We start from the raw sequence: 24,103 nt of genomic DNA, 5'->3' as shown, positions 1-24,103 counted from the left end.
CCGCTAGGTTACTATCACATTTTTAGGGCAGAGTATAACATGCCATGGCCCAGTTTACTTGGTGTTATATTCATGTAGCAAATTCAGCCGGGTTCAGACTGTGATAGTCCCAGTGTCTCTGTCGTGATCGCTGCATATGCCTCTGGTGTGGAGCTCTGGGGAATGAACGGGGCGCTCCTATCTGGATCCCATGTATGGGTGCGGTTGGGGGAGCTGTTTTTGCCCGTGGTGGCTGGTTTAGGAGCTGGTGGAAGGCCGGGGCGTCTCGGATGTCTTGGATGTTGTGTGAGTTCGTTCCTCGCGTGACTGTTAGTGTCCTGGGGGGTCGCCACCGGTAATCCACTTTGTGGGCATGGAGGATCAAGGTGAGTGGCTTTAGCGATCTGCGCCATGCTAGGGTGCTGTTGGACAGATCCAAGTAGAGTGAAATGTCCATGTTCTCGAATCGGAAGGGGGTCTTGGCTCGGACGGCTGATAAAATTGTCGCTTTGTGTCCGCTGTTGTGGAGGCTCAGGATGACATACCTCGTGGTTTTGTTTGGTGCGTTCGTTGGTTTGGGGATTCTAAATATCCGTCTGGGGTGATCGTTGCGCGCTTTCCTTGTGGTAGTATTTCAAGTAACATGCGCTCAATTAGTTTAGGTAGTTCGGCCTCCGCAATGTCCTCGCAAACTCCCCTTATTTTTATATTGGATGCCCGCCTGGCGTCTTCAAGCGCAGCGAGGCGATGTTCAATTTGCCGGTTCTGTTGTTCCAGGCCTTGTACCGTGTGTTGTAGTACAGTGACGTCCTGGGCTTGGGATAGTGAAGAGCCCTCCAGTTTGGAGATGCGGCCTGTCAGGCCCTGCAAGTCTGCGTGGAGCGCTGTGACTTCCTCATGGAAGCTACGTTTCAGGTCCGCCATTAACGCCTTCATGACCGCTATGGTGATCAGTTCTGCGTCTGCCCCTTTGCCACAGTGTTGTGCCTTCTGTGGTTGGTTTGGAGGCTGTAAATATCCCCCTTCCTTCGCATTGGATATGTCCTCGGAGAAGTCCGAGCACCCGCCGTGTTGGGCCGCCATGTTCGCTTCAGAGGCACTGCGTGCCTGCATCCACATCTCCCCTATTGTTAGACCCGAGGTGGGCTTGTGTGGTGCTGTTTTCTTCCCCTTTCTCCCCATTTGGTCTTGGGGTGTTCACTTGCAAGTAAGAGTAAAAAAGGGGGGGTGTATATTGATCGTTTTTCAACGTTTGGGGCTCGGAGCTCCCTTTGCATACGTCCAGTCGCTTCAGCGTTCAAGCTCTGCCCCTCGTGTTGCTGGTTGTGGTCTTTGCAGGACTGTGCTGGGCGGTCAATATGCTGAGCTCGTGGGCTCTAGCCTCCTGTATTTCCATCTCGATCTGAGCCAATGTCCGTTGAATCAATTCCATGGAGGGGTTCGGCCCGAAGATGGAAAGCCTTTCCCAAACCATCCTAGTCTTTGTGTCACTAGCCATCGCTGGGGTTTCTGCAATTGAGAGGCTCTGATCCAGCTCCGTCAGCTCTGCAATAAGCTCCCTCCTAGGAGGGTTACTTGCGGTTTTCCTCGGCTCTCTAGTAAGTCTTTTAAGGTAGTGCGCTTCAGTTTATCGTAAGCACTCTCCAAAAATTTACGGAATACGAAAAATAGGAATAAGGGAGACAGCTCTTATACTGGAAAAAAGGGATCACCAGTCCTTATATAAAATCAGTAAAAAAAACATACCACTACAGTACTGTACTGAAAAATATCCAGGAGCTAATAAACCTCATATAAAGTCCACAAAAGAAATATAATTTGTTATAATAATAGATAATAAGGAGAAGAACCTGATTTAAAAAAAGTGTCCAGCAAATCCACAGTAATATAGCATAAGTGTCACTCCCCTGCTTGTGAAGACCACACAGAGTCACCCAAATGGCAGATTAATATACTTTCCAAGGAAAGATACAATAATCCCCACAATATAAAATATAAAGCAAGTCAGTACAAAGAAAAGTGGTTGCTCAATTGTATCAAAATATACTCCAAGTAGAAAAATAAAAATGATAATGTCACTGTAACATTATCAGTATTTTATTCCAAAATATTTAAAAACACACAGAACTAGAGTGAGCAAAAAGCAAGCAGCAAAAAACATGGGCTCAATAGCATATAGGGTAACCTGAAATTCCGACCCTGTAGATGGATGGGATGTGGGAGTTGTACTCCGTCCTGGGTCCTGGTCGCCGGTGAGGTCGGTGTGCGTTCCAAAATTTAAAGGCTGACTAGTGGTATAGAACTTGAAATTTCAGGCCCTAAAAAGGTAACCATTGATATGTCCAAACTATCATAATACAATCGACTTCCTTAACCACTTGTATTAAAGAGATTAATTACCTCATGGCAAGCACATCCAGAAATACACAAAAAGAAGAACTGTAAGGCAAGGTATAATAATGCATATGCTAAGTACCTCCCTATTAAAGGACCACTCTAGGCACCCAGCCCACTTCAGCTTAATGAAGTGGTCTGGGTGCCAGGTCCAGCTAGGGTTAACCCATTTTTTTTTATAAACATAGCAGTTTCAGAGAAACTGCTATGTTTATTAATGGGTTAAGCCTTCCCCCAAAGCCTCTCATTGACAGCCGCTAGAGGCGCTTGCGTGATTCTCACTGTGAAAATCACAGTGAGAGCACGCAAGCGTCCATAGGAAAGCATTGTAATAATGCAATAATATAGTCCATAAAAGTGCAGTTTGTTTGTAAAAAATGCAAAAAACGTCACTTTTACTTAAAATATCATCGTTGTAATACAATTTACCAGTTTTAAACACTAATATTTGAGTTCAGCGAAGTCTCACGAGTAAAACAGTACCCCCTATATACAGGTTTTATGGTGTCTTGGAGAGTTACAGGGTCAAATATAGTGCTTGCGAATTAAATTCTCTGCACTTTCTTCCCTGTGTTGTCAGGCATGTCAATCAAATTTTAATTAATCAAATGACATAATTATGTTAAACAATTACTTAAATATACACGTAGAATTTTAATATATATGCATTTATAGTATACTAATGTAATCTTTTATGTAATTATATGTATTTATCTCTATATATATATTTGCGGTTATTTGTATTTTATATATAGATAGATATATATATATAGAATGTCATTCTAAGTGTATTCTGTTTCCAATATATATATATATATATATATATATATATATATATATATATATTAATAACAAAATACAGTTAGAATGAAATTACATATGAATATATAATTTATTTTACATTTTGTTTCAATATTTTATTTATTTATTTAATTATTTTATTTATTTATTATTGTAATTATACGTATATATATATATGTAGATCTATTATATATATAATATATATACATATTATATATATGTAACATCATTCTAAGTGTATTTTAATACTAATATTAATATTAAAATACATTACGTATGACGTTACATATATATGTATATATTTTTTTTTTACACCTCCTACCAGCAGGGGGACTGTCTAATATTTTAGACACCCCCCCTGCTGGCAGATCCATAGCCAGCTATAGATGGCCATGTGATCGCTCTTTGAGAGCGATCACATGGCCCCCGGGGGCCTCATTTGCCGGAGGGGGGCTGCCCCCCAGAAGAGGATCGCAGCGGAGGTGAGTACGCCGGACCTCCAGGGGCTGCAAGCCGTTACGGCGTTCTATGCCGCCGCAACGGCTTTAAAGCCCTTTAAAGCTGCGACGGCATAGAACGCCGTAACAGCGTAAAGGGGTTAAATACAACATTAGTAAACATTTTATGTACTCATATTGGAAAGACAGGGGACACATTCAGAGAAGGGGGAGGGAACTGTACAACATACAGATGTAAAAGTGCTTAATATATAATAGTTGTACAAAAAGCTTTGAAATTTTAGTGCTTATGTGTTATATATATTAACAAGCCATGATTGTCTTGATTTAAAGTAGAACAGTCACTTTGAGTTTTTCATAAGGATAAAATCTTCATGAAAACCCATACATAGTGTTTAAATTTTACTGATTTTACAACGCAATCAAACAGATATCATAAGACATAAGACAAAATAGAGGGTACTCGTGTCTTATGTACGTAACATTTTTGTTTCTTTTGTGAGAAAATGACAAACCAAGGAGTTGCAATCTGCTTCTGTCTGGGATACCTTGACATTTCCCATCAGCCATTACTCCTACTAAATGATGTGAATGGTCATTTTTTGTCTACATATATATTTAAAGCATTTAATTGAGTAGGTGTATGAAGATCCATGGAGGACCTTGTTTTAAGGAATCTTCCAGAGACCCCTCTTTTGTACTTTTCAAAAATGATGTAGCTCTTTGAGGCTTGATCTGCTAATCACTAGGATCACTAGGTATAACAACCCCTCCAGCCAACAGGTAAGCATGAGTAGGGCAAGTTAAAAACGTCCACACAGACTCCTCTGCACACAATATGCACCCCCCCTCCTCCCCCCACAAACACAGGACTCAACACTTAGCTCTTCCACACACATAACACTCAGTCACTACATACACTCTTAGACACACATTACTCAGTCTCGTCCACACAGATACAACATTCACAGAAATAGAGTTGGGGCTCTAGGAGGGCCCCCCAATTTGGTATCATGTCTAAGCTGACTTTATATGTGTACGCGCAGTGTAAATCAGAATAAGAAACAGATGTGATCAACACACAGCCTAGTGACATTGTGGGCAGTGGTTCATAGATAAAACCACAGGCAGCAGAGCACAAAACAGACAGGGGCTGAAGAGAGATGAGCCGGAAAAATGGATGTAGAAAAGGAAAAGGAAAATATGAGACAGGCAAAGAAGGAGAACAAGGGAGGGTGAGAAACAAATCCATGGTGATTAAAGCAAAGCAAAAGCAACAATGTCTGGCATATTACAGAATACAAGTGATAGCAGCTGTCAGAAAGCAAGTGCTTCTGGCGATCAGAATGTTTACTGACAGAAACTGAGCTAGAATGATAAAAACATGCTGTCATTAATATTATGACTAATAGCTTATTTATGTTTTGATGTTTTCAAGTTAACCAAATATGTCAAGGAGAGAAACGAAGTATGGATAGATTATTCACTAAAGTCTTATTTTTTTATTTTTTTTTTACTTTGTTATTTTCCAAATTAGGAAAGAATTTGTAGCAATTAGTTTCAACTAAAATTCAATGTTTAATGAAAAAGAAATGTGCTATATTGTTAATTTTGAAAACACATTGCTGTAATGTTAATTTCTCTAAAATAAAAAGAAATATTAAAATGCATCTAAAGTGACCCAAAATTCTATTGAACACTAGAGATGTCGCGAACATAAAATTTTCAATTTGCGAATGGCGAACGCGAATTTCCGCAAATGTTCACGACCGGGCGAACCGCCATAGACTTCAATAGGCAGGTGAATTTTAAAACCCACAGGGACTCTTTCTGGCCACAATAGTGATGGCAAAGTTGTTTCAAGGGGACTAACACCTGGACTGTGGCATGCCGGAGGGGGATCCATGGCAAAACTCCAATGGAAAATTACATAGTTGATGCAGAGTCTGGTTTTAATCCATAAAGGGCATAAATCACCTAACATTCCTAAATTGTTTGGAATAACGTGCTTTAAAACATCAGGTATGATGTTGTATCGATCAAGTAGTGTAAGGGTTACGCCCGCTTCACAGTGACAGACCAAACTCCCCCATTTGCACAACCGCAAACTCCCCATTTGCACAAGGTCCTTGTCCTCACTGATGTCATTGAAGGTCTCTTCTTCCACCCAGCCACGTACAACACCAAGGGTCCCCGAAAGGTGACAACAAGCTCCCTTGGACGCCTGCTGTGTTTGGTCTTCCAACTCCTAAAAGCCACCTTCCTCCTCTGACTCCTCTTCTTCAGACTCCTCTCTCTGCATTGCCTCTCTCTGCGTTATTATAAGTAGTGTTAAGTAGTACTATTCCTATCAGTTTAATCCCTGTTACGTCCCCTATCAGGGGATGTGTATATGGCATCGATTTTAGGAACTCGGGAGATGGAAAAAGATGCTTGGTTGGTCCTCCTACTTCAAATTTGGGGCACTGCGCATGTAATCTAATGTGCCACCAGATAGGAGTGGTGTGTTAAGTAGTCTTATTCTTATTAGTTTAATCCCTGTTACGTCCCCCTCATCAGGCCTTTTTAGTTGAATGTATCGCCCACTGTCAGTCCCTTCGGGATCCATCCCTCATTCATCTTAATAAAGGTGAGGTAATCTAGACTTTTTTGACCTAGGCTACTTCTCTTCTCAATGACAATACCTCCTGCTGCACTGAAGGTCCTTTCTGACAGGACACTTGAAGCGGGGCAGGCCAGAAGTTCTATCGCAAATTGGGATAGCTCAGGCCACAGGTCAAGCCTGCCTAGTCAAGGGGTTCATCGCTCCTCAGAGTGTCGATATCTGCAGTTAAGGCGAGGTAGTCTGCTACCGGTCGAGTCGGGGGTGGACCCCGAAGGGCTGTGGCGATGCGTAGGACTTAAAAAGCTCCGCATGTCCTCCATCAACGTCTGTAAAGCGTCCTGTCCTCCCTGGTCGTGGGAGGAGGAGGATTACGTTCACCTCTTCCCTTGTTAGATTCCCGTTGTGCTGCGACATCACCCTTATACGCTGTGTAAAGCATACTTTTCCCTTCAGATTAGAGGCAGTGCTTATACCAATGGGATTTCATCTAGAAGGATAAAAAACAGGCAGGCAAAAACTTTTCAAGGACCTCTCCCAATTAACTGTGATGTAATTCCAGTAAAATACAAGTTTAGCAGGCTAAGATTGCCACAAGGCATATGTATGTATATGTGTTTGTAGTATCAGTTAGTTAATTACACGTAGCTAAGATACTGTTATCACTGTACTGACCAGGTGCAGGAATGTAAGAACTGGAATTACGCGTCCCTCTCCTTTGTATCAGATGAGCCACGTGGTTAGACCGGATGGATGAGTTTAGACTCTATTTATTAAATAGGTTAAGGGTATGTGTGGGTGTAGTTAATTGTGGGAGGAGCTACAGTGCTATATAAGGAATGTACTCTATGTATTCAGTACTCAGACTTTGCTGTATTTTGGTGACGCTAGTCCCTCTGAGTCCCGATCGGTGATCCAATAAAGAATCTCTTCCTTCCTGAAGAAACCTGTGTCCATCTCTCTGTGCTTGGCTTCCGTCAGTTTCTCCGGTATCATTTGGTGCATTGGCCGGGAAGCTCATCGTTCAACGGTAGCTGAGAGGCAGAGGCGTGAGACGGTCTATCTTTGCCCACGTTCTCTACGGCTGCACCCCTGAACTTCTGCGTGGACCTCCCTTCGTCTCGGCGCCACTGGTCTGTTGTCCAGGAGATCATCGGCCTCTACGTGAGAAGTGCTGGGGTGTCCCCGTCGATGAGTGTGAACTCAGGTTCAGGAACGAGGAGGTAAGACAACTGCTGTTTTAGACGGCAGGACCCACTAGGGGTATACCGATTGTGCGGTAGGCCCAAAGGGGTTTTGAATCTGTGTATCTGCCCCCTCTGTCGGAGGGAAGGAGCGAAGGCGCACCGCTCGATCGAACGCTCTTTAGTCAGACCGTTTGATTTGGTTAGTCAGGCGGGGTCCTGGTGTAAATAGCCCTAGCCGGACACCGGTGTCTTGTCTAGACTAGCGTTCTAGGGTGTATATTACGTTCGCTAGGTCGGAGGGACCGGGAGACTAAGCGGCGCCTGTGTAAATTCGGTTCGCTAGTTCTCATCCTATCTGGGCTAAGTGGGAAGGCGTGTAAATTTGGAACCCACTAGACTTTTGATAGTGCGACTAAGAGGCGCCTGTGTAAATTCGGTTCTCTAGCTCGCTATATATGTGGTGATTGGGCAGTGTGGCTAACCAAAACGGGTGTATATAGTTTTAGGTAGTCCATTCAAGGTACTGGCCAATAGTTTAGTTGGGAATTGTAAATGTGTTAACGATTGTTTTAGTAAAGTGTATATCTTGTTAGATAGCGCGAGCTCAGCCGTCTAGCGAGAGTGTTAATAGTGTGTTGCTGTATTATAGTGCACGGTACCATAACCCTGTATATTTACTGACATTATATAATAAGTACTAATCATTGTCGTCCATTGCATGTTTAACACCATAACCACTAATAATTGTATTGTGACCTTAACTTGTGCTTTGACCTATGCTAACCGTACTGTAACCGCTATTTGTAAAAGACGATGTTACTGGGGTGTGTTATAGACGGGTAATTCGTATATAGAGAATTATAGCGTGGGTGACTGTATAGTTACGCCAAAGGGCATAATATTGATTATATAGTGACTGGTGTAACAGCTGTGTGTGTACGGGAATTCCCTGAGTGTTTATTGTTATTGTGTACGTTTCACTTGGTAACCGTACCACGTGGTGCTGTTGCCAGAGGAAACGGGTGTGACTGTTGAATAGTACGCGTGTATAGTATTCGTTGTCGACGACGTTCCATTGTTAAGTATGGGTGCGTCGCAGTCAACGATTCCGGATCCCTTAGGATGTATGGTTAAGAATTTTAAAAAGGGATTCAAAGTTTGTGATTTTGGGGTAAAGATGTCTCCTGTACGTTTGGTCACTTTGTGTACTAGGGAGTGGCCTACTTTGGTTGCGGCATGGCCGCCACGTGGCAGTTTGGATCCAACTCTGGTACAGCGCTTACACGTGGCTGTATCGGGTAGGCCTGAACTTTACGGCCAGTTTCCTTATATTGACTGTTGGAGACAGGCCTTTAAATGACTCGCCAAAATGGCTCCAGACATGCCACGAGGAGCAGTGTCGCCTCATGGTAGCTAGGACTTGCTCGTCCACTAGGACTGGTGTTAGGCCCATTTTGGACACGCCCCCTGAGTCCGAGATCCCTTTGCCGCCCCCTTACTTTCCGTTAAGAAGAAGTGACGCAAACGCAGGAAGTCCTGCACCCCTCCCCTCATTACCCTCATCCACTTCCGCTTCCTCCTCCAGTACAGGATCCACCCCCCCTCGTACTAAATCTCCCCTTCCGGAACCAGAATCCACCCCCATTAGAAACGAATATCCTGATTTGGCGCCACTTCAGACTTCCGGTCAAGCTTCATCTAGCTCGGCTCGAAGTGTTTTATTTACGACCTTTTCCCAAAACCGACCTCCCACATCCCCATACCCTATCTCTCCCCGACCGGAACCCATGACTGACGCCTCTCTACGTAGCCCCATCCAAACCCGACAGTTGACTGGTGCCCAACAATTAAAGCACTATCAGATGCCTCTTCGTCTGAATCCCGGGTCAGCTTATATCGATGCCGCAGGTCAAATGGCACACGCTGACCCAGTCTTCGTATATGTCCCATTTACCACAACCGATCTTTTAAACTGGAAGACCCATAATTCCTCGTATACTGAGAAACCACAAGCTATGACTGATCTGTTCACCTCAATAGTACAGACGCATAATCCGACATGGGCTGATTGCCAGCAGTTACTAATGACTTTATTTAACAATGAGGAAAGGACAAGAATAAATCAAGCAGCCATTAAAGCATTAGAGGATAGAGCCCGTGCTTTGAACCAAGCCAATCCAGCAGCATGGGCCGCGACACACTATCCCAACACCGATCCCGATTGGAACGTAAATGGTGCTGATATGGTTCAACTCAGAGCCTATAGAGACGCTATAATTGCTGGCATGAAAGCCGGAGGAAAGAAAGCCATTAACATGTCGAAGACAGTTGAGGTGATCCAGAAAAGCGATGAAGCGCCCAGTGTCTTTTATGACCGATTATTGGAGGCATACCGCTTGTATACCCCCTTTAATCCGGAAGACGCAGACAATTCCCGAATGGTTAACTCCGCCTTTGTCAGCCAAGCATACGGAGATATTAAGCGCAAGCTACAAAAGTTAGAAGGGTTTGCAGGTATGTCCATCACCCAACTAATGGAGGTAGAAAATAAGGTCTATATGAACAGGGATACAGAAAGTAAGAAAGAGGAAGAGCGCAAGATGCGTAAAAAGGCTGATATGCTAGCGGTAGCGATCGCAGGCGTAGATAAACGGGGCCCAGATAGAGGCAATAATAGATGGAGTAGGGAGCCTTTGAGTAGGGATCAATGCGCGTATTGCAAGGAAGAAGGGCATTGGAGGAACGAATGTCCGCAAAGAGAGCAGTACGAGAGAGACCAACCCAGGGCAGGCTACGGAAACTTTAGAGGTAGAGCGAGAGGTAGAGGAGGCCCCGGAGGGAGTAATGGTTATAGAGGGAGTAATGGGAACAGAGGAAGTGTTAGGGAAGACAGGTATATTCCAGCAGCGCAAAGGTCCCGCGATAGAGAAGGTAGGGACTTTGTAGGATTGGCTGACACTGTCATGGAGGACTATTGATACCGACCGGGCTCCATCCCCCTTGGTCGAGCGGAGCCTATGGTCGATGTATCAATAGGGGGGAAAAGGAGTGCGTTCATGATCGACACTGGTGCTGAACATTCAGTGGTGACTAATCTAGTTGCTCCTCCATCTGGAAGGACTATTACTGTGATAGGAGCAACTGGAAGAAGTGCTGAAAAACCGGTTCTTAAAAGTCGACTCTGTACATTGGGAGGCCACGTAGTAAAACACCAATTCCTTTATATGCCTGAATGTCCAGTCCAATTGCTGGGACGTGATATGCTATCAAAATTACAAGCGCAGATTACGTTCCTACCAAATGGAACAACATCCTTAAAGTTTAATGGACCTTCAGGTATTATGACTTTATCCGTACCAAAGGAAGAAGAGTGGCGACTTTATACAGTGTTGACTAGCCAAAACCCTAGGAGTGATGAGACATTGTTTAACATACCAGGAGTTTGGGCAGAGAACAACCCACCAGGACTGGCCCGCAATATTCCACCAATAAAAATTGAACTGAAACATGGGGTTTATCCAGTGAGCCTAAGACAATATCACATTCCGCAGAAGGCTAAGAAGAACATCCAATCCTATCTGGATAAGTTCATACGGTATGGTATCCTAAAATTCTGTACTTCCCCCTGGAACACCCCATTGCTGCCTGTTCAAAAGCCCGGTACAGATGAGTATCGACCTGTACAGGACTTAAGAGCAGTCAATGATGCGGTTGTTAGCATACATCCAGTTGTACCCAATCCATATAACCTGCTTGCTTTAATTCCGGGCGGGGCTACTTACTTCACAGTCTTAGATCTCAAAGATGCCTTCTTTTGCCTCCGAATTGCCGCAGAAAGCCAATGTATTTTCGCTTTCCAATGGGAGAACGCTGTAACGGGCTCAAAACGCCAAATGACTTGGACAAGACTGCCCCAAGGGTTTAAAAATTCACCTACCCTATTTGGTTCAGCTCTAAGTCAAGATCTACTGGATTTCGAGTCTATCCCAGGAGAATGTGTATTGTTACAATATGTAGATGACTTGTTGATAGCAGCAGTTACAAAAGAAAAATGTCAGCAAGCAACGCACGATCTACTACATATTCTCTGGAAGGCAGGATACAAGGTGTCCAGGAAGAAGGCTCAGTTGTGTTTGCCAACTGTCAAGTATCTGGGATTCCATATCTCTGAAGGTCAAAGGATTATGGGGCCAGAGAGAAAAGAAGCTGTCTGCCAAATACCAATACCCAAGAATAGAAGACAAGTGCGAGAATTCTTGGGGGCAGCAGGCTTCTGTAGGATATGGATTCCCAGCTATGCGATACTGGCAAAACCTCTGTACGCAGCCATCAAAGGTACAGAGCACGACCCCTTCTTATGGACCCAAGAACAGCAAACGGCATTTGAAGATGTGAAGAAGGCTTTGATGAGTGCCCCAGCATTAGGTCTACCTGATCACACACGACCATTCTACTTATATGTACACGAGCAAAGAAGAATGGCTGTGGGAGTATTGACACAGTACTTGGGATCATGGCAAAGACCTGTTGCCTACATGTCTAAGCAACTGGATGCAGTGGCCAGCGGACTTCCACCTTGTCTAAGAGCCGTAGCTGCAGCCGCCCTGCTAGTAGCTGAAGCCGATAAACTCACTCTGGGTCAAGAACTTTATGTACGAGTCCCACATGCAGTACAGACGTTGTTGGATTACAAAGGAAATCATTGGTTTAGTAACAGCCGTATGACCAAGTATCAAGCAATGTTGTGTGAAAACCCAAGAGTGCATTTAGAGACTGTAAACACCTTAAATCCAGCTACCCTTTTGCCGCAACCTACTGAAAGTCAACATGATTGTTTGGAAGTAATGGATGAAGTATTTTCAAGTAGACCAGATCTTCGTGATTTTCCCATCCAGAACCCCGATGTTCAATATTACACCGACGGCAGTAGTTATGTGAAAGAAGGGATCCGCTATGCAGGATATGCAGTGACAACAATAGACAAGGTGATAGAAGCTCGGCCACTGGCGAAAGGAACATCAGCACAAAAGGCAGAATTAATAGCACTAACACGAGCGTTACAATTGGCTGAAGGTTTAAGAGTAAATATCTATACGGACTCTAAGTATGCGTTTTTAACCACTCATGCCCACGGAGCTTTGTATAAAGAAAGAGGACTACTGAATTCAGAAGGCAAAGAAATCAAGTACGCAGCTGAAATCCTACAACTATTGGAAGCAGTGTGGGAGCCGAAAGAAGTCGGTATCATACATTGTCGAGCGCATCTGAGAGGAGATGGTGATGTAACCAAGGGAAATCGGATGGCAGATAGTGCAGCTAAGCGTGCTGCTGAATCAGGAAGACAGGAGTATGTGGGGCATATAGCTGCTCTTATACCAACTCCACTGTCCCAATGGACTCCAGTTTATACAGCTCAAGAAGAGGAGTGGTTAAAGACTGAACCGGGAAAGTATTTGGAGAACAAGTGGTATCAGCTAGAAGATGGAAGAATAGTCATACCAGCATCACTAGCGGTAGAAATTGTCCAAAATTATCACAACGGGACACATTCTGGGAGAGACAGTACTGAAGAATCTCTCAGGAAACATTTCTACATACCAAGATTGTCCAACTTGACTCAGGCCATTGTACGCAGATGTGTAACGTGTGCTAAGAATAATGCAAGACAAGGACCAGTAAAGCCACCAGGAGTCCAGTTTATGGGGGGACTCCCCATGTCCGATCTACAAATAGACTTTACAGTAATGCCTAAATCGGGTGGACATCGTTACCTGTTGGTAATTGTGTGCACCTATTCAGGCTGGGTAGAAGCATGTCCTACTCGTACAGAGAAAGCAGGAGAAGTTGTAAGATTCCTGCTACGAGAAATAATACCCCGATATGGACTACCCTGTTCTATAGGATCGGACAATGGTCCAGCTTTTGTTCATCAGTGCCTACAACAACTGACTCATATGCTTGGTATAAAGTGGAGGCTTCATACTGCATATAGACCCCAGAGTTCTGGTAAGGTAGAGAGAATGAATAGAACTATAAAGAACCAGTTGGCTAAAATGTGTCAGGAAACCCAACTTAAGTGGAACGTTCTCTTACCCATAGCTTTATTGCGAATCCGCAGTACCCCTACCAGAAGGATGGGCCTCTCTCCTTTTGAAATCATGTATGGGCGACCACCTCCCGTACTTGGTAACTTAAGGGGGGACTTGAGTCAGTTGGGAGAAGGAATTACCCGGCAGCAGGTTGTAGAGTTGGGTAAGACTATGGAGGAGGTACAGAAATGGGTACAAGATAGATTACCTGTGAATATTTATCCCCCTGTTCATAGTTATCATCCAGGAGACCAAGTGTGGATTAAAGAGTGGAATAATGTACCGTTAGGGCCCAAGTGGAGAGGTCCTTATGTTGTTCTTTTGTCTACCCCTACAGCGATAAAAGTAGCCGAAGTAACTCCGTGGATACATCACTCCAGGGTTAAACCAGCAGCAGTCGATTCTTGGCAAATTACAGCAGATCCAGAGAATACCTGCAAGATCCGGTTGAAACGCACTACTCAGTCGGAGTAACGAGGAATTATTGTGGATTACAAATTTTATTGTTACAGGTGTGAGTGAGAAGGCCATAATAAAGCCTGTCCGCTTACCAACACATAGTGTATAAGCCAGGAAAGTCTCGAAGGGACACCTGTGAAGACGAGCAGAACTCCATTCCCTGCAGCCCTCACATCCTGGAAGCTGAGGTTCCATCGCACGGACGAAGACTGAGGATGACGGCGAAAGATGTGCTTTTGATTGTGTTTATTTATATGTGTTTTTATATTCAGGAAGGTAGAGGTACCGACACTCCTAGCTGTGAGGTATGCATTAAGACTACGAGAACAGGTAACCATATTTCCCAAACCCTAATTTGGCATTCACAATACGAATGTAAAGGAGAGGTATCAAGATGTAGATACCTAAATATAGACTATAGTGTGTGCCATTTAGGAGTAGGAGAACCTAAGTGCTTCAGTCCAGAGTATCAACCTCGTACAATTTGGTTGACTCTCAGGAATGGAGATCCTCAGGGGACCCTAATTAATAAGACGGTGTTAGAATCCGTACATTCTTCGGGTGTTCTGCTATTTGATGCATGTAAGGCGATATCAAGTGGTAGAAAACCGTGGAATGTATGTGGGGATCTTAGATGGGAGAGGACGTATGGGTCTAATGATAAATATATTTGTCCCAGTAGTAAAAATAAATATGTGAGTCCTAGATGCCCAAATAAAGACTATAACTTTTGTCCATATTGGTCTTGTGTGGGGTGGGCGACTTGGGGACAGACAGTAGATAAAGACATGATAGTGACTAAGTTGCCGACTAGCCCTTATTGTAAGTCTATGGAATGCAACCCAGTCCATATACTTATTAATAACCCCGACAAGTTCCTAGATAAGTATGGAAATTTATTTGGGTTTCAGATATACGGGACGGGTTTAGATCCTGGGACATTATTGTTTATAGGAATAGAGACTGATACGGTATCCTCCCAGACTCATCAAGTATACCATTCCTTTTATGAAGAGATGAGTATAGATAATAAGATCCCCCATAACGCTAAAAACGTGTTCATTGACCTAGCTGAAAGTATTGCCGGTAGTCTTAATGTTACCAACTGCTATGTGTGTGGAGGTACTAACATGGGAGACCAATGGCCTTGGGAAGCAAAGGAGGTAATGTCCGGTTCTGAGGCAGTTGACCAACTAATATCTACACAAGCCGATTATCATTTGAGTGTTAGAGGTAAATCTGAGTGGAGATTAAAGACCTCCATCATAGGTTATGTTTGCATAGCAAGGAAAGGAATAATGTATAATACTTCTGTAGGAGAATTAACTTGTCTAGGGCAAAAAGCTTATGATGATGATACTAAAAATACAACTTGGTGGTCGGCTTCAAATGTCTCAGAACCATCTAACCCGTTTGCTAGATATGCCAGTTTAAAGGATGTGTGGTTTGATTTATCCATCACATCTACCTGGAGAGCCCCAGCAAATTTGTACTGGATCTGTGGTAAGAAAGCCTATTCGGAGTTGCCACAGGACTGGGAAGGGGCATGTGTGTTGGGTATGCTCAAACCATCCTTCTTCTTGTTACCGATTGAAACAGGTGAGACTTTAGGTGTTAAAGTGTATGATGTGAATCATAGGAAGAAAAGGGGACCCTTAGAGATAGGCACCTGGGAAGATAATGAATGGCCTCCCCAGCGTATCATAGATTATTATGGGCCAGCCACGTGGGCAGAAGATGGTACCTTTGGTTATAGAACCCCAATTTATATGCTCAACCGTATTATAAGATTACAGGCGGTGGTTGAGATTATTACTAATGAGACCTCACAAGCACTCAATCTTCTAGCGAAGCATAATACCAGGATGAGGACAGCAGTGTACCAAAATAGATTAGCCTTGGATTACCTTTTGGCAGTAGAGGGAGGTGTATGTGGGAAGTTTAACCTGAGCAATTGCTGTCTTCAAATAGATGACGAAGGGCAAGCAATAGCTGAGCTTACTAGCCATATGGTTAAACTAGTGCATGTGCCTACTCAGGTATGGAAAGGGTACAATCCAAGTAGTTGGTTTGGTAGCTGGTATGAGTGGTTTGGAGGGCTTAAGGCAGTGGTAGGTGGAGTCCTACTGATTTTACTGTTGTGTCTACTCCTACCGTGTCTTATACCCTTAGTAGTTAGGTCTGTGCAAAGCCTGATAGGAAGTATAGCAGAGAGGAAGGCTGCTGCACAGATAATGGCGATATATAAGTATAAGGCTCTAGATCAAGGAGAACCAATGCAGGAAGATGAGTGTTAAAAGATTCACATCATAAGATAAGTCTGGTCTGGTTCATGGTAACCTGAGGTATATGCAAACCAAGGTTAAGTGATGCCTCAAGTAATTGTGAAATATCAGAGGCATCAAAGGGGGGAATGTGATGTAATTCCAGTAAAATACAAGTTTAGCAGGCTAAGATTGCCACAAGGCATATGTATGTATATGTGTTTGTAGTATCAGTTAGTTAATTACACGTAGCTAAGATACTGTTATCACTGTACTGACCAGGTGCAGGAATGTAAGAACTGGAATTACGCGTCCCTCTCCTTTGTATCAGATGAGCCACGTGGTTAGACCGGATGGATGAGTTTAGACTCTATTTATTAAATAGGTTAAGGGTATGTGTGGGTGTAGTTAATTGTGGGAGGAGCTACAGTGCTATATAAGGAATGTACTCTATGTATTCAGTACTCAGACTTTGCTGTATTTTGGTGACGCTAGTCCCTCTGAGTCCCGATCGGTGATCCAATAAAGAATCTCTTCCTTCCTGAAGAAACCTGTGTCCATCTCTCTGTGCTTGGCTTCCGTCAGTTTCTCCGGTATCATAACCTTTGGCCTTATAAATAGCTTCCTATCCAAGACATCCCCAGTTCTTTGCCTGCCTCCGGCAGGGGAGGGTGTCAGGTCAGGTTTCTCCTTAGAAGTATGGTGAGAGGGCTGAGGCTTTGGAGGCTCTACTTCTTTCAAATACATTTTTCAGAGATCAGCCAGGGTTAACACTCCAGATGGCTGTAGCCCCCGGGTCGTATTAATTCCGTCTATACCGAGCCAGGTGCCGGGCAGACGATAGTGCGCTTTTTGGCACTGGCTGGGTAGTCCTGGCGGTGGAAGACTCGTACAGGTTATGTTTATTTCCACCGTAGAATCGCGAAATGCAGGACATGCGTAATGTGATTTTAAAATTCAGGCGCCAATATCTTTGTTTTTTCTCTCCGGGGTCAAGATATTGGTTTCCAGGACTTAGAGAGGCTGTTTACCCAGCAGCAATTAACTGTTTGCCAGGTGCACTCAGAATTAATTGCAAGTGTGTTCTCACCAACCTCCAACACACTCTGAGGACATTTAAGGTAAGACTTTTTGCTTTATCTTAAATGACTCTAGCCTGAATAAGTTAATTATCTGTGCTGTAAGGTAGATAATATTTCTAAGTAGGAGAGTTTTTAACTTCTCTTCTTTTAACCCCTTAAGGTCCAAACTTCTGGAATATAAGGGGATTCATGATATGTCATACATGTCAGGTGTCCTTAAGGGGTTAAGGATTATTACTAAGTCTTCAATCATATTGCGCTTTGCAGGGGTAAGCACTAAGTAGATTGGGTTCAAATAGATTTTCTTTGAGTAATTCCTATAAAGGATATTAGTTATCCTCACTAGGTTATGCTTAGGAGGCTGATATTTAAAATCTGGTTAAATTAATTTTCTGTTATAGCAATACCAGAATTCTGGCTACAGTACTTATTTGCTTAACCCCTTAAGGACCAAATTGCTGGAATAAAAGGGAATCTTGACATGTCAAACATGTCATAGGTCCTTATGGGGTTAAACATGCAGTAGGTTTTTAGCAATAGACAAAGCTCTGTGCAATTAGCATTCTCTCCACCTCAACTAGTTTCACCTGATATCAGTTTCTACAAGGCAGTCTGTTTTTCAGCTGAGGCAGAACTTTTCCTGTGCTTCACTCCAGGATTGCACATTTTATGTTTTTGTTTCAATTTCAAGTTTGATAGGTTTCAGCTATATGGCTGTTGGAATGGGAAATTCAAGAAAAGGCTTCCTAATTTTGGTTACTGCAAGGTTTGCAGCAAACAGGTTTTGTAATACAGTTGCAGCTATACTATCGGCTCTAGCCTCTGCTCCACAAATACGGCTAAGGAATGCCTCTATCAGGTAAGGCTGCTGTTTGGAATTGCAATTTTAAGAATTACTTCTGATATTGATTCCAGCGGCGTCTGCATCAAACAGGTTTTGTAATGTAGTTGCTGCTATTCTATCTGCTATAGCCTCTGCTCCCCAAACATGCTAAGGAAAGCCTCTATCAGGTAAGGCTGTTGGTTGGAATTGCAATTCTAAGAATTACTTCTGATATTGATTCCAGCGGAGTCTGCATCAAACAGATTTTGTAAATTCAGTTGCAGATATTCTGTCTGCTCTAGCCTCGGCTCCCCAAATATGCTAAGGAAAGCCTCTATCAGGTAAGATTGTTGGTTGGAATTGCAATTTTAAGAATTACTTCTGATATTGATTCCAGCGGAGTCTGCATCAAACAGGTTTTGTAATGCAGTTGCAGCTATTCTATCTGCTCTAGCCTCTGCTTCCCAAATGCGGCTAATGAAAGCCTATAGCAGGTAAGGCTGTTGTTTGGTATTCCAAATTTAAAGTACTTCTTCTGCTATTGATTCCTGCAGAGCCTGCATCAAACAGGTTGTAGTGCGGTTTGCAGATATTTGTTCTGTTCTAGCCTCTGTTTCCCAATTATGGCTGAGGAAAGCCTGGATAGAAACATAGAATGTGACGGCAGATGAGAACCATTCGGCCTATCTAGTCTGCCCAGTTTTCTAAATACTTTCATTAGTCTCTGGCTTTATCTTATAGTTAGGATAGCCTTATGCCTATCCCACGCATGCTTAAATTCCTTTCCGGTGTTAATCAGGGGTATTGTCTTATTCTGACTGGATATCTATGTAATCAGTCTCGCTTCCGCCATTAAAGATGGTAACCTGTATGAACTAGTCTTCATAAGAATTTATTTCTTCCTCATGTTTCTGGGTTTGAAGAAAATTCTAGTACGACTGCAAACCTATGGATCATGGTGTAGTCTACGACCATACCAGTCTGTAAATGCCTGATTTGGTCAGATCTCAGAAGCCATCCAGGCTTGGGCCTGGTTAGTACTTGTATGGGAGTACTTGTATGAGACTAACTAGGAACCTCAGGTGCCGTAAGTAAATTCCACCAGTTTCAATTTGTTCCCTGCAAATAGATACGATATGACTGAGTTGGTTTTCTGCCTAGGTTTATCTGCATTTTTCAGTTTTTTAAGAAAATGCTTATGGCAATTGCCGCTTGAGATGCTCTCACTATGTAAAATATTGCCATCCATAAATTTGTTGAATCTCTACAATTCTGCTTCCTCAGGGGCATCTAATTAATTTTTGTACACCAGCCCCTAAAGGTTAGGGTGTTCCGACAGCATACAGGTGGATGCTAATCAATCTTCTGATAAATAATTCCCCTTTCAGGAAGTGTACGGTTCTGGTTACTAATAAGATTTTGCAGTAAAAGGGAATTTAGCTGAGATAATTTGGAAAATCTTATCCGACTACATAGGACTGAAGGCTAGCTGGATAGCTCTTTGCCTTTCAGATAAAGACCAGGTATTTTCTTATCCGGATCTGGTCAGATAGTTCCACATTCGTTAGCAATTATGTACATACAAGGTCATCTTGTTTGAAAAATCTTGTTCCTGGACTTGCTTGGATTAGTTTTTCTTAGATCTGTTCACTTATGCATTGAACTTAATATTCCTCTGTTTAGCGGTATAATTAAGTAGTCAACAGTTAATACCAAGCAGATTGGTTCAGACTCCTTAATCTTCACTCTAACGATAGTAAGAATTTGGTTTTCCAGTTATGGAACTGGGACTTCTAGATCAAACAGCATGAAGTGTTTCGTTGGACAAGCTTGGACAGAGCCGTATGCTTTGGTTTCCTTTTCTTTTTTTGTGTATTCCAGTCTAACCTATAGTTTCCTCCTGGTTCCCTATTCCCCGAGATCCTATAGGATGGGAAAGGTGAGAATGATAGTCTTCCTCCCTTGGTGGCAAGCAGCTGTTTCACCATTCATCTAAAATGTTCCACAGGTATTTTTGGGGGCCGTAACTGTAAATAGTCATCCTGGAATTCTCAAGGTTACCGCTTCTCAAAATTGTTGTAATTCAATCTGACTACCTGGTTTATGTATACCAGATACTGAAGGATAAGGTTTTGTCTCAGGATATTATTGACAAGTTCTTTTACTATAAATGGATCTTGTTCCAAAATGTATTCCAAGTATGGAAGGTGTTGTTTTTTTAAGATATTGGTCCTTAGAAAAACAGGCGTCCGCTTCAAAGTTTTAACCTCTTCTTTCTTCTTCGGATGGGCTTTGCTATGGTTTAAAGCCAGAGCCCCTCAAGGTCGAATTTCGGTTATCAGTTGATTTTCAGAGGTTGGTCTCCAGATCACCAGTATCTGCTAGGCTCTTTGTGGTTTGTTCCTGTCTTCAGGGGATCTTTTCCGCAAGGGATCTTCTTTGGGGTTTGTTACTCTGCTGATTGGAGTCTTCAGTCTAGGTCTTTGGGGGTAGTTGCCCAAATTATTAAAGGACTTCAAGTTTCTGTTTTCAGCAGGTGAAGTGGAGTTAAATTGGATTCGTTAAATTTTCTCTATCTTCCATCTAACACTATTTTTCTAACTTTTCCCAACAGCGTTCTAGGGTCTTGGAAGTCTAATTCCACTGCCTGGGCGTTTAGTTTTCGTCTACGTTGCCTTAAATGTCTGCATTCGTTAGAGTTTTCTCATCTAACACCTTTGAAGCTCCTTCGATCAGTTTTGTTCAGATCGGTTGCCTGAGGGTTTTGGCTGTCGTTCTCTCGTTCTCATAACAGCCACGAGGTGTTTTCTTCACTCACTTTGGTCTGTTGTTCTTGGTAGATGCAACTTTGGTTGCAGATTTTTTTTTGCAGTGAGACTTGAGTCCCGCCCTAAGGGATTGCTTTAGTATATCCCATTGGTATAAGCACTGCCTCTAATCTGAAGGGAAAAACATAAATTTTACTTACCGTAAATTTATTTTTCCTGAAGATTAGAGGCAGTGCTACTTCCCCCCCATATTTGTTCATAGTCTGAGTGGTACGGTTGGTCGGCTTTTGTATTTTCTGGGGATGTCTTGGATAGGAAGCTATTTATAAGGCCAAAGGTTAATTGGGGGAGGTCCTTGAAAAGTTTTTGCCTGCCTGTTTTTTATCCTTCTAGATGAAATCCCATTGGTATAAGCACTGCCTCTAATCTTCAGGAAAAAGACATTTACGGTAAGTAAAATTTATGTTTTTTAATTTATTTAGGAACTGCTGCATCCTTTCCAACTTGCGGTAATTCGGTAACATTTCAGGCACTTTCTGCTTAAACCGGGGGTCTAGTAGCGTGGACACCCAGTACAGGTCGTCCTCCTTCAGCCTTTTTATACGAGGATCCTGTCAGGGTACTCACCTGTGAGACAGACGGCCAGACGTGGCCGCTCCTGGAATTCCCAACAGGGGACTTGAACCGGGGTACTTATCTATCCCAGTCCTGCTCTCTGCCTCTGAGCCACAGCAGCTTTTCCAGAGACTACTGATTCCGGTCTTGTTCTTCCTGTCTTGGCTACTATATGTCAGGGTACCTGAGGCCTCTACCTCTAAGGGAGGTAGAGACTTGGTGGTGTATCCGTCCAGGCGAGCTGTCTCCCCCGTTCCTCGCGGTTCATCCAGTCACTTAAACACCGGCCGCGAGGAATCCACGTCCTTTTCTAGCAGGACGCTCAATACGTGACGTCATGACGCTAGCACGAGCAATCTGTCACTCAAGTGTCCGATATCCAATCGGTACTTTTCAGAGGCGTGATTTCCATCCAGAACCAGGGTATTTAAGCTTACTCCTTACTTCAGCTCATTGCCCTGTCGTGGTTCTAGCTTGTCTAGTCACTCAGTGCTCTGGTATTCTAGTTTGCTCTTTTGGTTTTGACTCGGCTCGTTGTACTACCCTGTTTCTCTGTTATCCCTTGACCCGGCTTGTCTCTCGCTTATCTGTCTTCTCGTTCCCTCGACCTCGGCTTGCCTCTGACTATTCTTTACTCTCGGTACGTTAGTCCGGCCATTCTAAGGCCCGGTATACGTACCTTTCCACTCTTTGTACTCTGCGTGTTGGATCCCTGTCCCGATCCTGACATTACGACAGGGCCAATGGATCCTGCAGGTACAAACAGTCAGCTTGGTTCTTCGGATCCCAGGTTTGACGCCATGGAACATAGGATGGATCAGATGGCTTTGGCACTACAGGCACTTTTGTCTCGTGCTAGTAATCCACCTGAGGAGACACGTACTCCTTCTATCTCTCCTGCAGTCTCAGGTCTAGAGGTAGCCACTGTAGGTGCTTCCTCCCGTATTACCCCACCAGTACGTTATGGCGGGTCACCGGAGAAGTGTCGTGGCTTTCTAAACCAGATTAGCATCCATTTCGAACTACAACCCCGCTCTTATCCTACAGATAGAGCAAAGGTTGGATTTATTATTACTCTGCTCATTGAAAAAGCTTTGAGATGGGCCAATCCTTTATGGGAGAATGATAATCCACTCGTCTATAATTATAATGCCTTTGTAGCTGCGTTTAGAAGAACTTTTGACCCTCCTGGCAGAAAGGTCAATGCAGCTAGATTAATGTTGCGCCTTAAACAGGACAATCGAACACTTGTGGATTATGCACTAGAGTTCAGATCCTTGGCGGCAGAAGTTAAGTGGAACGAACAGGCTTATATAGATGTGTTTCTGAATGGGTTATCAGATGTAATTCTTGACGAGGTCGCTACTAGAGAACTCCCTGAAAATTTGGAGGATTTAATTTCTTTTATATCTCGTATTGATGAACGCTTAAGAGAGAGGCAGAACACTCGAGATAGGACCCGTAGACCCTCCTTTAAACTAGCGCCTACCTTTCAAATATCTGAGTTCGAAGACTTACGTATTCCTGAACCTATGCAGAAAGGCAGTACTCATCTCACTGAAAGGGAGAGACAGTACAGGAGAAGGGAGGGTTTATGTATGTATTGTGGAGTCAGGGGTCATTTACGCCTAAATTGTCCCAATCTTTCGGGAAACGCTCGCACCTAAGTTCCTCTAGAGGGCAGGCCTTGGGTGTTTCTACTTTGTCCTCTATTCACAACTACAAGGAGCTCAGGCTTGTGTTACCCGTTTCTTTAAAGTGGGAGAAGGGAGTAGTTAAGACTATGGCACTAATCGATTCTGGAGCTGCTGAGAGCTTTATAGATCAGGGTTTTGCTGCCAAGCATGCTATTCCATCCCAGTTAAAAGAGACACCTCTGGCTGTTGAGGCCATCGATGGTAGACCGTTACTTGAGCCTGTTATTTTTCATGAGACCATACCGATTAACTTGACTGTTGGCATTTTGCATAAAGAGGATATATCCTTGATGCTCATTTCTTCTCCGTCTATTCCCATAGTTCTGGGGTACTCCTGGCTGAGGAGACACAACCCTATTATTAATTGGGAATCAGGGGAGATAGTTTCATGGGGAGAGAATTGTCAAGAAAAATGCTTGCGGAAGATCTTACCTCTTGGATTAACTAATACATCGAATACCTCTGACAATCCTACAGAGACACAAATTCCGCCTCAGTATCTAGATTTAAAGGCAGTATTTGACAAAAAGAAGGCCGATACCTTACCCCCACACAGGTCCTTTGATTGCAAAATTAACCTACTCCCTGGTACCATGCCTCCCAGAGGTCATGTATACCCATTATCTATAAAGGAGAACTCAGTCCTAGAGGAATATATTCACGAGAATTTAGACAAGGGATTCATCAGGAGGTCCTCCTCCCCTGCCGGGGCTGGATTTTTTTTTGTTAAAAAGAAAGATGGTTCTTTGAGACCTTGTATTGACTATCGAGGTCTGAATAAGATAACCATTAAAAATGCCTACCCGATTCCCTTGATCACCGAACTCTTCGATCGTTTGAAGGGCTCTACAATTTTCACCAAGTTAGACCTCAGAGGGGCATATA

The sequence above is a fragment of the Pelobates fuscus genome, chromosome 2 (assembly GCF_036172605.1).
Source record: "Pelobates fuscus isolate aPelFus1 chromosome 2, aPelFus1.pri, whole genome shotgun sequence".
Lineage (NCBI taxonomy): Eukaryota > Metazoa > Chordata > Amphibia > Anura > Pelobatidae > Pelobates > Pelobates fuscus.
Note: the sequence above shows the minus strand (reverse complement) of the source record.